This window comes from Mya arenaria, chromosome 12 (genome assembly GCF_026914265.1).
Source record: "Mya arenaria isolate MELC-2E11 chromosome 12, ASM2691426v1".
NCBI lineage: Eukaryota > Metazoa > Mollusca > Bivalvia > Myida > Myidae > Mya > Mya arenaria.
This window is the reverse complement of record NC_069133.1, coordinates 29,152,362-29,162,025: the sequence shown is the minus strand read 5'-3', so window position 1 is coordinate 29,162,025 and position 9,664 is coordinate 29,152,362. Positions and strand designations below refer to the sequence as shown.

At 31.2% G+C, this 9,664-nt stretch overlaps 1 long non-coding RNA gene across 1 annotated transcript; it reads right to left on the bottom strand.

Annotated features, from left to right (window-relative positions):
* Positions 1–819: 819 nt before the first annotated feature.
* On the bottom strand, positions 820–2,734 carry LOC128210221 (uncharacterized). The gene is made up of 3 exons (XR_008257123.1): positions 2,344–2,734; positions 1,323–1,439; positions 820–1,029 (listed from the first exon to the last, which is right to left on the bottom strand). It is a non-coding gene; the product is annotated as an uncharacterized LOC128210221 (long non-coding RNA).
* Positions 2,735–9,664: the final 6,930 nt, after the last annotated feature.

The following is a 9,664-nucleotide window of genomic DNA, read 5'->3' as shown; positions in this document are numbered from 1 at the left end:
TATGTAACAATTCAATTTGACAAATGAGACAAAAGTTAGGAAATAGAAGTAGTAATTGTACATAAAACAAAACATCAACACAAATTGACAAAGCTCAATATAACAGGAAATCTATATTATGAAAACACAAATCCTTAAAGGCCATAATTATTTCAACTGAATTAAGGTATAAGTAATACACACTTTTATAAAGCTTTTACGGACAACATAATTATTATCATGGTACACTATGGGACTTTTATCCAAATTTTGAAGATTTTTTACTGTTAATTAAAAATATTTTGTCTTTATTTGATTTTTTTTTTCACATTATCAGAGATTATGATATAAACACAACAGTTTCTGGTAAAATAAACTTCAGTTAACAGAAAAATTACGTTCAACCGAACATATTATTGATACACATGAAAAAAATTCATTTTGATTGATCTTGTGAGAACAGTATTTCGATGTTTGAAAATATATAGCAGTTTTATAAATTCATAAAAAATAGTTAATAATAAGACAACCTGCTAAAATCATTTAAATATTTTCTATGATGTCTAATGAACAATTCAAAAGACAATTTATGATAGTTTACCGTTCAGTTTTGAAGAAAATATACATAATGTCATGTAACTATACATTTTTATAACTAATAAAATGCTTAAAAATCAACCCTTTTCTTGTAAAAAGCTCAATTGGACTTATTCATAAACTGTATTCATTCAAATAAATGAATTTTACTTATGATGCTAACTCAGAATTCAGATTTAAAAAAAAATGAATGTACTTTTAAATTCAAATATGTAAAGAAATTTAATATTATAACATGTAAACAGTCTCTGTTGGTAATCGATGTCTATTTGTTTTATTTAGTCAATGGTATTCTAACATTTAGAACTTTTCACAATAATTCTTCACTCTTCAACATTTGAAGTTTGGTTTGTTCCCATGCGTTTGTACTTGTAGTGTCTGCACAGATGAAAATTACTCAATGCTGAGTCAATGCTGATTTAACAGGTCTTTACCCATCTAGAATGTTTAGTGCTGTAAAAGAAAAAAAAGTACTTTCTAACTAATTTGTATAGATAATAATACTGCCATACATATACATATACAAAATAAAATATAAACAGTTTAATATTTCTCAACATTATTTAAAAACAACAACAATAAGCTGATACATACATGTATATAATATAAAGAAAATTACTAAATTTATCAATAAAATTCATCATTACCACCACCATCACCACCACCACAACCACTGGATTATTGAAAACAGTGAGTTTATAAAACAACAAACACCAACTCAAATATGTTTTATATGAAATACTCACATCATCTCTATCAGATGTGGATAGACATGGATGTCAAATCTGTCTCAATGATCCAACAAAGTATTTAATGCAGGCTGGAATTCTTCATATAATAGTAATATTCAGTCCTTTTCCTGCCTGAAAGAAATTAGACTTCTGATTATCAACCAATAGAAACTACAACCGTAAAATACAAATGCACATGTATTAATTATACATTCTGCACTAATATCCGTTTTAGCCAAGAGTAAGGGTTGGTAGGCACAAATGTGTAGATGTTGTGCATATGGTTGATAATGATTCACAACAGTATGGCGTTCAACGAGACCTACACCAAGCAAATGAATGTCGCTTGTGTCCAAGCTGTTGTGGCTTCCAGCCCGAAACCATGTACATCTTTTAATACAGGTTTATTTTGAAAATATGCAGTCTGTAAACAAATAATGGGTATTTTTAAGTCTAATATTTTTCTTAAATAAAACAATCAAATAAAAGATTACATACTCATATCATATACATTAATGATGTACATAAGTACATTTACAAATATGTAACATGTACATAATGCACCAGTCAATTGTAACCACGGCCCTCCAGGTCTGGGGATATGCCGGGGAAATGGGCTGTGTTTTTAACTTTCAGGTGGCCTCGCAGTGCCGGGTGAATACGGTGGTTTTATCTTTATGCCAGATATAGCAGGGAATATGCCTTACCTAGGCTCCCTGGGGTACGGGGCATATGGCGAGGATTTGACCATCAGTTCGTCCCCGCAGGACGAGGATTTTACCCGGGGTTGGCTGGACAGAAATTCAAAGTCCCAGCTATTCCTCGGACCTGGTGGGGCTTTGGTTACAATTGACTGGTGCATTATAAGTAGATGTAAAGTATATAACATGTACAATGTGTATTTATAGTACATGTAGAAATATTAAAACGATGTCTTAACGTTTAGCAAATAAAAATGATTTAAGAATTCCAAAGAAATTAAAAAAACAAACATTTTTGAACACATAAACTTACACAACTACTCAAGGATACTTACATGAATAGCCCTTTGATACGAATATCCCAATTCCATGCTGATTGTTGACATTAGTTTTTTCGACAGAAAATCTTCTCTTACGCGTATAATTCACTTATAATCCATGTTTTACTGTAATGACTCAAATTGTTAGATGTATCGTAATCAAATGTCAGTGTGCACTTTTAGTGTTTACTTATTTTAAACGTATATTCATGACAAAACCGAGTTTCCAACTATTAATCGACGATGTAGAAATTCCATTATTGACCTATGAATAGCGGGGAAATACCTTCTGGTTCTAAAAATAGCAACATCCGGATATGTGTAGTGTTCTAAAAATAAAACAACTCGGGGGCAATCGTAATACAATTTTACTAATGTCACCTTCAACACATTAAAAAATAAAGTTAGGTGAACATTTAATCCAATATCGATTAAATTAAAGAAAACAGCTTACCTCATTGTTTATTAATGCAGTAAACATAACAAATCAACATAAAACATAATTATTCCCATTCACATAATTACCGGTCCACACATTTTACATTTCATTCGGAACTCCTCCGAATATTTACATTTCCGGCACATGATATTACAGTTAACCAATCGGAAAACGTAAACGAAACGGGAACAGTTATTAAACTTATTTGTCGTTCTTCAAATATAATGTTTTGAAGATAAATTGAAGACAATCTATTCAACCACAAATAGCATTTTTAACACCCATGCAATCGCCATCCATTTGCATTTTTTAATCATAATAAAATAACAGTAAAACCCAACTGTCAATCAACTTAAAAACCGCTCCTACCACTAACTAAAATAAATTCCCATTCCATAATAGGCGCGCTCTCCAGAGCGGCGCCAATAAACCACGTTTAAACTTATACAAATGAATCCCGTCCAATATGAAACATTTCATTTAAAAATATTATATTTTGACATACACGAAACTGAAATAAACATTTTCTGCTACTTGGGTTCGGTTAAAGATATCTTGGGACAAACAGAAAATGCCTTTCCAATTTTCATGTATTTAGAAAGAAAGAATATTTATTCGAAGAATCATTGATATGTTTGATAAAATAATTGATTTAATAAGAAAATTTTAAAATGCTGTCCATAAACTTAAATAAATTCATCATAAGGCTATAAAATATAAAGTGACCAACTTAAGGAAAACATTCGTTTTAGATGAATTGTTTAAAAAGGGAACAATGCTGATTCAAATAGTGCAAACACAAACTTAAACAAAAAATTATATAAAGTGACATAATTAGTGAAAACATTCTTTTAAGCTGACTTGGTTAAAAAAAGACAATGCTGAGCCAAATAGTGCAAACATAAACATATACAAAATGTGAGCGAAATAATACATATCTTTGTTGATGAAGTTGTCCACATAACCTTACGCAAACCTGACTCCAACTGTAGCCGCACTACGCCTCTTCGTCATCTCCACTGCAAAGGGCATCCCTTCTGGTTGGATGGTTGGCCAATTGAGGTACCGTGGACGCTGTAACATTGATATTTATATGAAAAACCGAAGCAGTAACTTATTTCAATACGTAGTTTATAAAACAAATTTCATTCGAAATCAATTACATCATGTTAATAAAGCAAATATATGCATATGAATTAAAACAGTTTCATAGTGTTTTGCACTCTCATTTCATGAGCCTTTCCTACCAGTTTATTATAAACCACGTTTAGACTTATACAAATAAAGCCCCTCCAATGTGAAACATTTGATTTGAAGAATATTATATTTTGACATACACGATAATGATATAAAAACATTTTCTGCTACTTGGGTTCGGTTAAAGAAATCTTGGGAAAGGATGCTGGCACCTTTTAGCATTTTCACTGTAAGATTTCTAAAACCAACAGAAAATGCCTTTACAAGTTTCGTGTATTTGGAAAAAAAGAGTCATTAGTTCGAAGAATCATTGATATGTTTAATAAAATTATTGACTAAATAAGAACCTTTAAAAATGTTGTCCATATATTTTAATTAATTCACCCTAGGGCTATGAAATATAAAGTGACATAATTAGTGAAAACATTCTTTTAAGCTGACTTGGTTAATAAGAAGACAATGCTGAGCCAAATAGTGCAAACATAAACATATACAAAATGTGAGCAAAATAATACATATCTTTGTTGATGAAGTTGTCCACATAAGCTTACGCAAACCTGACTCCTACTGTAGCCGCAATACGCCTCTTCGCCAACCCCACTGCAAAGGGCATCCCTTCCGATTGGATGGTTGGCCACTTCAGGTACCGTGGACGCTGTGACATTGATATTTATATGAACACCCGATGCAGTAACATATTTCAATACGTAGTTTATATATAAAGTAATAAAGTATCATAATTAAATAAACAATCGCTAAACATGTGAATTAAAGTAGTTATAAACAAATATCATTCGAAATCAATCACATCATGTTAATAAAACAAATATATGCATATGAATTAAATCAGTTTCATAGTGTTTTGCACTCTCATTTCATGAGCCTTTCCTACCAGTTTATTATAAACCACGTTTAGACTTATACAAATAAAGCCCCTACAATGTGAAACATATGATTTGAAGAATATTATATTTTGACATACACGAAAATGAAATAAACATTTTCTGCTACTCGAGTTCGGTTAAAGAAATCTTGGGAAAGGATGCTGGCACCTTTTAGCATTTTCACTGTAAGATTTCTAAAACGGACAGAAAATGCCTTTTCAAGTTTCGTGTATTTGGAAAAAATATTCATCAGTTCGAAGAATCATTGATATGTTTAATAAAATAATTGATTAATTAAGAACCTTTAAAAAAGTTGTCGATATATTCTAATTAATTCACCCTAGGGCTATGAAATATAAAGTGACATAATTAGTGAAAACATTCTTTTAAGCTGACTTGGTTAATAAAAAGACAATGCTGAGCCAAATAGTGCAAACATAAACATATACAAAATGTGAGCAAAATAATACATATCTTTGTTGATGAAGTTGTCCACATAAGCGTACGCAAACCTGACTCTAACTGTAGCCGCATTACGCCTCTCCGCAAACTCCACTGCAAGGGGCATCCCTTCCGATTGGATGGTTGGCCACTTCAGCTACCGTGGACGCTGCAACATTCATATTTATATGAAAAACCGATGCAGTAACTTATTTCAATACGTAGTTTCTAATAAAATAATAAAGTATCATAAATAAATAAACAATCGCTAAACATGTGAATTAAAGTAGTTATAAACAAACATCATTCGAAATCAATTACATCATGTTAATAAAACAAATATATGCATATGAATTAAATCAGTTTTATAGTGTTTTTCACTCTCATTTCATGAGCCTTTCCTACCAGTTTATTATAAACCACGTTTAGACTTATACAAATAAAGCCCCTACAATGTGAAACATTTGATTTGAAGAATATTATATTTTGACATACACGAAAATGAAATAAACATTTTCTGCTACTTGGGTTCGGTTAAAGAAATCTTGGGAAAGGATGCTGGCACCTTTTAGCATTTTCACAGTAAGATTTCTAAAACCAACAAAAAATGCCTTTTCAAGTTTCGTGTATTTGGAAAAAAAGTCATTAGTTCGAAGAATCATTAATATGTTTAATAAAATAATTGATTAAATAAGAACCTTTAAAAAAGTTATCCATATATTTTAATTAATTCCTATAAGGCTATGAACTATAAAGTGACATAATTAGTGAACACATTCTTTTAAGCTGACTTGGTTAATAAAGACAATGCTGAGCCAAGTAGTGCAAACATAAACATATACAAAATGTGAGCAAAATAATACATATCTTTGTTGATGAAGTTGTCCACATAAGCATACGCAAACCTGACTCCAACTATAGCTGCAATACGCCTCTTCGCCAACCCCACTGCAAAGGGCATCCCTTCCGATTGGATGGTTGGCCACTTCAGGTACCGTGGACGCTGTGACATTGATATTTATATGAACACCCGAATCAGTAACTTATTTTTTATTAAATACGTAGTTTATATATCAAATAAGCAAATATCATAATTAAATAAACAATCGCTAAACATGTGAATTAAAGTAGTTATAAACAAATATCATTCGAAATCAATCACATCATGTTAATAAAACAAATATATGCATTTGAATTAAATCAGTTTCATAGTGTTTTGCACTCTCATTTTATGAGCCTTTCATACCAGTTTATTATAAACCACGTTTAGACTTATACAAATAAAGCCCCTACAATGTGAAACATTTGATTTGAAGAATATTATATTTTGACATACACGAAAATGAAATAAACATTTTCTGCTACTTGGGTTCAGTTAAAGAAATCTTGGGAAAGGATGCTGGCACCTTTTAGCATTTTCATTGTAAGATTTCTAAAACCAACAGAAAATGCCTTTTCAAGTTTCGTGTATTTGGAAAAAAGAGTCATTAGTTCGAAGAATCATTGATATGTTTAATAAAATTATTGACTAAATAAGAACCTTTAAAAAAGTTGTCCATATATTTTAATTAATTCACCCTAGGGCTTTGAAATATAAAGTGACATAATTAGTGAAAACATTCTTTTAAGCTGACTTGGTTAAAAAAAGACAATGCTGAGCCAAATAGTGCAAACATAAACATATACAAAATGTGAGCAAAATAATACATATCTTTGTTGATGAAGTTGTCCACATAAGCTTACGTAAACCTGACTCCTACTGTAGCCGCAATACGCCTCTTCGCCAACCCCACTGCAAAGGGCATCCCTTCCGATTGGATGGTTGGCCACTTCAGGTACCGTGGACGCTGTGACATTGATATTTATATGAAAACCGGATGCAGTAACTTATTTTTTATTAAATACGTAGTTTATATATCAAATAAGCAAGTATCATAATTAAATAAACACTCGCTAAATATGTGAATTAAAGTAGTTATAAACAAATATCATTCGAAATCAATCACATCATGTTAATAAAACAAATATATGCATATGAATTAAATCAGTTTCATAGTGTTTTGCACTCTCATTTCATGAGCCTTTCCTACCAGTTTATTATAAACCACGTTTAGACTTATACAAATAAAGCCACTCCAATGTGAAACATTTGATTTGAAGAATATTATATTTTGACATACACGAAAATGAAATAAACATTTTCTGCTACTTGGGTTCGGTTAAAGAAATCTTAGGAAAGGATGCTGGCACCTTTTAGCATTTTCATTGTAAGATTTCTAAAACCAACAGAAAATGCCTTTTCAAGTTTCGTGTATTTGGAAAAAAGAGTCATTAGTTCGAAGAATCATTGATATGTTTAATAAAATTATTGACTAAATAAGAACCTTTAAAAATGTTGTCCATATATTTTAATTAATTCACCCTAGGGCTATGAAATATAAAGTGACATAATTAGTGAAAACATTCTTTTAAGCTGACTTGGTTAAAAAAAAGACAATGCTGAGCCAAATAGTGCAAACATAAACATATACAAAATGTGAGCAAAATAATACATATCTTTGTTGATGAAGTTGTCCACATAAGCTTACGCAAACCTGACTCCTACTGTAGCCGCAATACGCCTCTTCGCCAACCCCACTGCAAAGGTCATCCCTTCCGGTTGGATGGTTGGCCACTTCAGGTACCGTGGACGCTGTAGGATTGATATTTATATGAAAACCCGATGCAGTAACATATTTCAATACGTAGTTTATATATAAAGTAATAAAGTATCATAATTAAATAAACAATCGCTAAACATGTGAATTAAAGTAGTTATAAACAAACATCATTCGAAATCAATTACATCATGTTAATAAAACAAATATATGCATATGAATTAAATCAGTTTTATAGTGTTTTGCACTCTCATTTCATGAGCCTTTCCTACCAGTTTATTATAAACCACGTTTAGACTTATACAAATAAAGCCACTCCAATGTGAAACATTTGATTTGAAGAATGTTATATTTTGACATACACGAAAATGAAATAAACATTTTCTGCTACTTGGGTTCGGTTAAAGAAATCTTGGGAAAGGATGCTGGCACCTTTTAGCATTTTCACTAAGATTTCTAAAACCAACAGAAAATGCCTTTCCAAGTTTCGTGTATTTGGAAAAAAAGTCATTAGTTCGAAGAATCATTGATATGTTTAATAAAATACTTGATTAAATAAGAACCTTTAAAAAAGTTGTCCATATATTTTAATTAATTCACCCTAGGGCTATGAAATATAAAGTGACATAATTAGTGAAAACATTCTTTTAAGCTGACTTGGTTAATAAAGACAATGCTGAGCCAAATAGTGCAAACATAAACATATACAAAATGTGAGCAAAATAATACATATCTTTGTTGATGAAGTTGTCCACATAAGCTTACGCAAACCTGACTCCAACTGTAGCAGCATTACGCCTCTTCGCCAACTCCACTCCAAAGGGCATCCCTTCCGATTGGATGGTTGGCCACTTCAGGTACCGTGGACGCTGTAACATTGATTTTTATATGAAAAACCGATGCAGTAACTTATTTCAATACGTAGTTTATATATAAAATAAGCAAGTATCATAATTAAATAAACAATCGCTTAACATGTGAATTAAAGTAGTTATAAAAAAACATCATTCGAAATCAATTACATCATGTTAATAAAACAAATATATGCATATGAATTAAATCAGTTTTATAGTGTTTTGCACTCTCATTTCATGAGCCTTTCCTACCAGTTTATTATAAACCACGTTTAGACTTATACAAATAAAGACCTTCCAATGTGAAACATTTGATTTGAAGAATATTAAATTTTGACATACACGAAAATGAAATAAACCTTTCTGCTACTTGGGTTCGGTTAAAGAAATCTTGGGAAAGGATGCTGGCACCTTTTAGCATTTTCACTGTAAGATTTCTAAAACCAACAGAAAATGCCTTTTCAAGTTTCGTGTATTTGGAAAAAAGAGTCATTAGTTCGAAGAATCATTGATATGTTTAATAAAATAATTAATTAAATAAGAACCTTTAAAAAAGTTGTCCAGATATTTTAATTAATTCATCATAAGGCTATGAAATATAAAGTGACATACTTAGTGAAAACATTCTTTTAAAATGAATTATCTAAAATAAACAATGCTGAGCCAAATTGTGCAAACAAAAACAAAATGTGAGCAAAATAATACATATCTTTGTCGATGAAGTTGTCCACATAAGCTTACGCAAACCTGACTCCAACTATAGCTGCAATACGCCTCTCCACCAACTCCACTGCAAGGGGCATCTCCTCCAGTTGGATGGTTGACCACTTCGGGTACCGTGGACGCTGTAACATTGAACAAATG